The 8,139-nt window shown below is 34.9% G+C and overlaps 1 long non-coding RNA gene across 1 annotated transcript; it reads left to right on the top strand.

Moving 5' to 3' along the window:
- Positions 1 to 560: 560 nt before the first annotated feature.
- LOC116554494 lies at positions 561 to 7,421 on the top strand. The gene is made up of 3 exons (XR_004270218.1): positions 561 to 678; positions 6,867 to 7,028; positions 7,151 to 7,421. It is a non-coding gene; the product is annotated as an uncharacterized LOC116554494 (long non-coding RNA).
- The last annotated feature ends 718 nt before the right edge of the window (positions 7,422 to 8,139 follow it).

Below are 8,139 nucleotides of genomic sequence, written 5' to 3'. Positions count from 1 at the left end.
TATTTTTCTCTTTTTCTAGATCAGCCAATCTATTACTTCTTTACAAGTTTGTTTACCATTTTTCAAACCCAGCTTCACTGAAGCTTTGAGATAGCCTAGTACACTTTGTACCTACACCCATCCAAGTATATTATGTGTTAATTTGGTTTTTTTAAAGAGTATGTTTTTCACTAATCTATCAACTTTTGAATCCTGAGGCCAATTATTTTAATATCTGTATCTCTTCAGAGTGTTAGGAACATAGTAGGTCCTCAATAAATATTTGATGAATAAAAATCAGTATTTAAAGAGTGGCTTTGTGTTGTGGCTGTGTTTAGTTTCCACGATGATTGTATTTTGGTGAAACATTTTCTTGTCAGTGATAAATGCATTTTAAAACATAACTGAGTGTATTAGAAAAGTTTCCAAAGCTTGGCTTGTGTTCTGGTGCTCCATCTTTCCCATGTCGTTCTTGAACTGAACTCATGAGGAGTTTAGTGCTCCCAGCACTATATCACTCAGTAGCTTACTTGATTCTCTGAAATAACCCAATGCGATGTTCATGTCTTTAAAGAATGGATCACCCAAAACAACAGACACTCTTGGGAAATAAACCTAATACAGACTTTTATCTAACATCAGTTGTGGAAACCATTTCACCAGGAGGTGACATTTTGTAGTGCAACATTGCTACATCGGGTATGTAGTGATTAAAAAAGGTAATTCTTTAAGCTTCCCAGAGCTCTTTTCTTGGTTTCCAAGAAATATGAACAGTTGTGGGATTTGGTAAATCACAAGTTCTGTGTGGTGTTTGTTATTATTTATGGTGGTTGGTTTTGAAAAATTACAGTATGTTTAATTTACTTCCATATCCATTGGAGTTGCTTCCATCAGGTGAATGGTGTTCTGAATGTTTACAGTTACAGTAAGTTTGGGAAGTTGAGTTAATGATGATTTAAACTATTTGCTGCCTTGACTCTCTTGCTGCCTTGACTCTCTTACTAGAGTCAGAGTTCCTTGATACAGACTTTGTGCCGCTCATCTTTGTATTTCCATTTCCTTAATGCTTAGTATCAGACACGCACCAAGTATTTAATAAGTGCTTGTCATTGGAAACTGTTGTTGAGTTCCCTAACATTTCTATGCTTTTTTTCTACTATCACACACACATGTGTACACACACTCAAAATATTCTGGGTCTACAGGAAATTCTTGAAGGCTAAATTATTTAAATTACTGTGAATTGAATCTCTTTTTCCTATGATTAATTGCTAATGTTGCTTGCACATCCTATATTACATTTTCTGTTTTTTGAATTGTGATTATTAAAGACAAAAAAATTTTGCTCCTTGGTAGATTCCATGCCAGTCATAATTTAAAAATTATTTTGATATCTTGATGGCACAAAAGATACAGGTAACAATTCTGCAAAACTCAACATTGTGAGTTGCACAATGAGGATTCACATGGTTGCTAACATCAGACAAGACTGCCAGGATTTGCTGACGAATGGGATGAGATATGAAAAAAAATGACTTCAAGTTTTGTGGTTTTGCTTTTAGAATGGAGGTGTCATTTATGAAGATGGGGTGACCATGGGAAAGCCAGTATCTTACAGGAAGCCAATTATTTGTATAAATTAAGTTTGAGATGCCTCACAGATATCCAAGTTAAAGATGTTGAGTAGGCAGTTGGATATGTCTCTAAAATTCTGAAGAGAGAGGTTTTCCACTAAAAATAAAAATAAGGAGTGAAAATAGTATTCCAAACTAGAAGATTGAATTAAACACACCATAAATGTTGGAAGTTATTATTACTGTAGATATAATTGTCATTGTCATCATCACCATCCTCATCAGCAGCATGATTGTCATTATGTTAGCTCCATTTTCCTTTGTAAGGGCATCAGGGTTAAGGTTCTCTTTAGAGATATGGTCCAGTATAGAAATTGTGACGTTGCAAATAGTTTGTGTCTATTTAGATAATTAAGAAAAGTAGACATGAAGGTGGCCTGGGAATACAGAGTGCAGCAATTTTATGTAACATTGCTGAAACAGGAAAGATTTGGGGGTTGATTAAAATATTGTCAGGCCTAAAGGTCATTTGAACTCATTTGCAAACCTGATCAAGAATAGTGAGAACAGATTAAAGCTGAGTAATAAAACAAATACTTGCATGTCCCAAGGAGAGATGAGTTGAGTAATTAAGGGCAGGTCTACGCTTTTATTTTATTAGCATAATATTTGTATTACATATTAGTACTCTGTTAATCTGACTATTAGTTTTTCTGCTCACAGGCACTGATACTGAAAATAATTCGGAAACCTCATGTAATAAAAATCCTCAATTCCACCAATTGAGATACTATTTTAAAATCAATCCATCCACCTGGTCATTTTCTACTAAGTATAGGTCTAATTAGAAACAATTGGTAGCCTACATGGTGAAACTTGGTGTATGGAATAGAAATTAAAATGCCCAACTCTGAAGTGGGATTTATCTAGTCTTTACAACAACATGCCTCCTATTTCATTTGTTAAATTTAATGTATTATAATTTTTTTGTTTGAGACAGGGTCTTGCTCTGCTGCCCAGGCTGATGTATGGGGCACTATCATGGTTGACTGCAGCCTAGACCTTCTGGGCTTAAGCCATCCTTTTGCCTCAGCCTCCTGGTTAGCGGGTAATACAAGTGTGTACCACCATGTCCAGCTAATTTTTTTATTTTTATTTTTCTATAGAGATGGGGTTTTATATTGCCCATGCTTGAGCACCTGGGCTTAAGTGATCCACCTGCCTCAACCTCCAAAGTGCTGAGATTACAGGCATGTGCCACTGTACCTGACCCATAAATTCTCTTTTAGATTTAAAAAATTAATTCTACAATATATACTATGATTATTAATACTTTAATTTCCAATTATTTGACTCCCACTATGCCAAATATCCTACTAAACACTTGGAGAATGCTAGTTAACTCTGACATAACTTTATACTAAAGCCATTATCTTTAATGATGAGAAATAAGAGTTTAGGACAATGATTCTCAAAGTGAATTCAAATCAAGTGGTCTGGAATGAGGCCTGGGATTCTGCATTTCTAACAAATTCCCAGCCATAGGGAACTTGGCCTTAGGTATTAACAGAATTGACATAAATTGTCGGGTGCAGAGCTGCTGCTTATAATCTACATACAACATAGTTTTAACCACCTATATTTCATTGTAAAAAGTTTTGCTTTCCTACCACTGAGTTCCTTTCTGCAGTATCTACCCTATGGCAGTCTAGCACTTGCTGAGACAGCAGCCTACTTCATGTTTTCTGTATGTTATTCTGTGAATGTGGCCTAATACTTGACCTTAATACATCTTCTATAACTGTTCCTTCCTTCTGGGTACCCAATCACATCACAGGTCCAAGTTCTGCTTTTAGAACCTGTTTCCTTGACTGTGGTAAAGGCCATACATTTTTTTCTTCTCTGCCCAGTCTCTAAGGATCAAATTCAGGGGCTTCTCTAGATTGCCTAAGTAATTGCCCACCCTTTCTCACCATTCCCTTTTCTTCTGTCTTTCTAGATTAATTATCACATACAAGGTGTGGAGGAGTAAAAAACCCACTGTTCCCTCTATACTCTCACCTCCTACCCTATTCCCTACCATGCCTTTCTCACTTATATTCTCACTCATGCCATTCATTATTCTTGGAACAACCTTTTACTTAAAGTCTACCTTCTTTCCTCTTTTTCAAAGGTTTTCTAAATCTCATCTCCAACATTAAAGTCTTCCAGAAATAAAGCCAATGATAATCCTCTTCCCAAGGCTGATGAGTGATGAGTAACTCTCACATTTTTCATCCCACAAACCACAAACATAGAAACTTTCTCTAATGAAAATGTCTATTTAATTACTTTGTGCCTTTTCTATAATTTTTTTCCTTCCACAGCTGTGTGTTATAGATTCTTGATGTTAGACCTAGAAGCTACCTTCATACGGTTTTAGCAAAAACTTAGTACAGTATTCTGCAACTAGGTAATTAAACAAAACAAAGCACAGTTTATTCCAATGGTCGGTTTAAATCCCACCCCCTACTAGCTATATGTCCTTGAAGAAGTTACTTAACGTTATCATATCTTTAGATTTATTTTTCCATCTGTAAAACAAGAATTTAAAGTTACCAAATGCCAATACCATTGTGAGGATTAAGTCAGAAAAAGAATGCTACATGCATACCAGCGTAAGTACATGCCAAGGATTAAAAAATAATGCTAAAACAAAATGTTAATAGCAAAGTTTATGAGAAAAATTGCTGTGGGCAAAAGTGGTTCAGCACTCATTTATTTCTGTTTCCATTCAACCATATTGAAATTAAAGCATTTGAAACTTCAGACTTTGAAAATAATATAAAAGGAATTAGCTGAATTTTTAAGACTCAAGGTAATAGGATATCCAAATCCTTCTTTGGCCTCTACGGTTAAGGTGCACCTGTCTTGCAATATTGGTTGAGGACATATGATCAGAGAGCATTCAAAGCTTTTTAAATCCAAAGGAAGCACAGAGCAAGATGGACTTGAATGTGTAACCTTCAATTAGGCGAATTAAAGGAATAATAGACACCATGCGGCATCATTAGAGCCACTGCAGTGATGAGTTCACCTTCTTCAGCTCCACGGATATTGGAGTCATCTTCTGAAGTTGTCCTGTAAACTTTTGGAGGGAAAAATGAGGGAAAAGAGAAAGGAAAGTTCTTACTATAGTCCAGACTTTATTTTATACAATTTAGAGCTCTGATTGCCTCTTTGATATAACCATCTTTAATTATAGGCACCTGAAATCAGGTACTTCCAAAATAGGACTTCTCATCTTCCAATCATTCTCTGCCTGCCTTGCTCCCTTAAAATCGTTGATTCTCCTTCCTCAGCAAGGACATTTGATATCATTTTTTTTTATACCAACCTCGTCTATGTCCCATTCTTTCTATTTAAGCAATGTATAGAGTATCAGTTATATCTAGAGATTTTTTTAGATCCATTTCCCAGATCTATCTCAGCTGCCAATGTGTTAAATCCCATCCTTCATCATCTATCACTTGAAAAACTGCAACTATAACCAAATGCTCTGGATGCAATTCAGTTTTCTGAATTGTCACAATTTTTTACTCTGTAAAACAAGGATAATTGCATCACCCTCTGGACAATATTTACTATGGGATTGTTGTCTTTTGGATTAGACCTCACCCTTCTAATTAGCAGAAAACGTCTTCTGCAGTCTGGCAGAGCACACACATCGGTTTCTGATAATGCTGCAGAATGATCAGCAAAGAACACTGAGCTGAGTCTTGAATACTAGAAACCACAGGTGTGTAATTATGTTTGTTTGGTTGTTTTAAAAATTTTTGTTATATAAAAGACTCGTAAGTCTTTATCAAACATACAACCATCAGCCAACAGCACTGATCTGAGACTCAGATACTAGGAATTAAGGATGTGTGACTATTTTTATTTGTTTAATCTTTATTATAAAGACTAAAGATCCATAGCTCTTTATAAAAAAAATACCAAAACCTTGAACCAAAACAAAACCCCAAGAAGCCAGAGTGTAAAAGTTTACTTGTATAAATATTGAGTGGCATTCACTTTCTAAAAGAATGTAAGGTCTGCATTAGTTGCATCTGGTAGGTTGACTATCAAAGCATTTAGTTCATGCTTTTGTATATCTATCAAGTGTTCTCAGTCTTTGTGGAATATATGCTTTTGTGGGTTAGAAAATGTTTTAATTTCAATTGGCTATCTGGTAAGATTTTAACCAAGCACGGGAAATTTCTGTGTGCTATTTGATAATTAAAGGGAACTTCTTAGCTTTAGTGAATTATTTTACTTTGAAAATTGCTAGATAAAATAAGAAAGAATAGTTTCTTGGCCTGCTTCTATGAAAACTTCTTTGGGTGAATACATTTGCAGAGACATATAAAAGCATTCATTAGAAGTGAATCATGGTGTACTTTCTTCAAATAATTTTCCATTCAAGTGACACTTAATTCATAGTTTATACATTCAGGGCCAGTAACCTCACAATCCACATTCCATGAGGAGTACCAGAAAATTATAAGATGCTCTAAGCTTCCTGAAAATAGAGCATATTATGTCTACACAGATGATAAGAAGAGGAATGAAATGGTGAGTTTGTCAGCATTCCTTTGATGTCTTTTAAACAAAGATCCTGTTGAACGTTGACTCATTTTCATTCCATGTGATCTTATGGAAGAAAAATGTTGTTTGGGTCTTGTGATCTTAGGCATGCAATGAACCTAGATTTCATTCAAGCAGTTTTTCATTTTTGTAGTGGCAATATTTTTATTCAGATTTCATCCTTATTAAATTTTCAAGCTACAAAGGCACATAAATAACTTTCAGTGCATTTGTAAGTGCATGACAGTCTCAATAATTTCAAGAGGACTTTACTAATTTACCATTCTATGCACTTAAAGTGGAAACTTTATCTGATGTAAATTGTTTAACTGCTAATGCTGGATATCATTGTCTTTAATATCTATCTATCTTTAATATGTTTTTAAAATGCAGAAATCACATTTTCCAAAAAGAAACAAGGACTCAATTACTCTGAAAAATTATTTGTTTGGTGGGAAATGCCATCTTAACTCCATTAATATACCACAGAAAGGTTTTACTTCTTGCTCTTCAGTTTGCTATTCAAGTAGATTCTCCATTAACTTTCCCCCCGAGATGGAAAGTGAAATGTTTTGTTACATATGTTTAAGTCTTTCAGGCTACCAGAAAACTAGGAAGAGTTTGGGATAACTATCACAGGAAATGTTTTTTATGGTGGGGCTCATGTAAATTGCAATAATTTTGTTTTATTTGGATTCTTTCAAGGACATGTCACGTAGAATGAGAATTACAGATCTGAAAAAAAGGAAGACAGATGAGAAAATGCTAAACACAGTAAATGAATATTCCCATGGAACAGAAGTATGGTTACAAAATATTTGCAGAGAATTTATTCTTAATATTTATTGAACATTTTCTGCTTAACAGGTAGGAGGTTTTTGTTTACAACCCAACTATCTGTTCCATAATTCCACAAATTTTTAAAAAAAGAATTATGAAGAAGTAAGAAAGGCTGTTTCTCTCTCTCTTCCTGTCCCCAAACTCGACAGGATAAAGAATACTTAAACTCCTCTTTGAATCTAGAAGGAAATTGAGTGCCTCTCTGACATTTCCTAGTGGAACAATGAGAAGAGTCTGTAGCCTTTTCCTTCTGGACATCTGCACATGCGTCTGAATGTATACTGAAGAGCCAACTATGCTATGTAATATTAATTACAGTGAGATAGGGAGGGAAGTATTTCTAATGATCCTCCAAATAAGGCTTAGAAATCCCAGTAACACTAACTAAAAAATGCCTTTGGCAATACACATGTCAACAAACAATTTATAATGTGTTGGAAAGGAAGCAATCTGGTGGATGATATCAATCATTAAATCTTCCCTAATCATTAAGTCAAGGACAATTCCTTTAAATATTGTGGTGAGAAATATAGTGACCATGATGATAGTACAATAATCCTACGGAATAAATATTCCATTAGATTCCATGAGATTCCAGAGGTCCTTAACAATGGTCACAGACAGGAGATGATGAAAACCACTGACAGTCTGAACAAAAAAGCGTTGCTGCATGATTTTAAAGTCCTTTGTGTTAAACAACAAACTGCCATACCATGTCAGGTTTTTAGGATCAGGTTTCCCATAGCAAGAGCCATTTGATCATAAGATGCAGGATTAAACTTGCCACCTGTTGTCAGAACCAATCTGAGCTGAAGCCAACGTTTTTGTTTTCTACATTTTCTCTTTGCTTTTATTTATTTATTTATTTATTTATTTTTGTCGGTAGTACAGTATATCTTGGTTCAGCCCATTCTTTTAAAATCAGATAAACTTGAGTTTGGATATCAAGCTTGGAACTGACTGCTTGCTTTGCTTTGAGGAAATTATTTGTCCATACTGAGTTATAGCTTTTTCATTGGTCAAGTGGAGATGGATGCCAACTCTTTTCTTAGGGTTTTTGGAAAGAGCAAACTTAATTCCTGAGCAGTAATAGTAGTGATAATTCTTTGCTGTATCTAGAGCAAATCTTTATCATATC

Source organism: Sapajus apella, unplaced genomic scaffold (assembly GCF_009761245.1).
Source record: "Sapajus apella isolate SASKATOON/1434 unplaced genomic scaffold, GSC_monkey_1.0 scaffold14, whole genome shotgun sequence".
In the NCBI taxonomy this organism is placed as follows: domain Eukaryota; kingdom Metazoa; phylum Chordata; class Mammalia; order Primates; family Cebidae; genus Sapajus; species Sapajus apella.
This window is presented reverse-complemented; position numbering and strand designations above follow the sequence as displayed.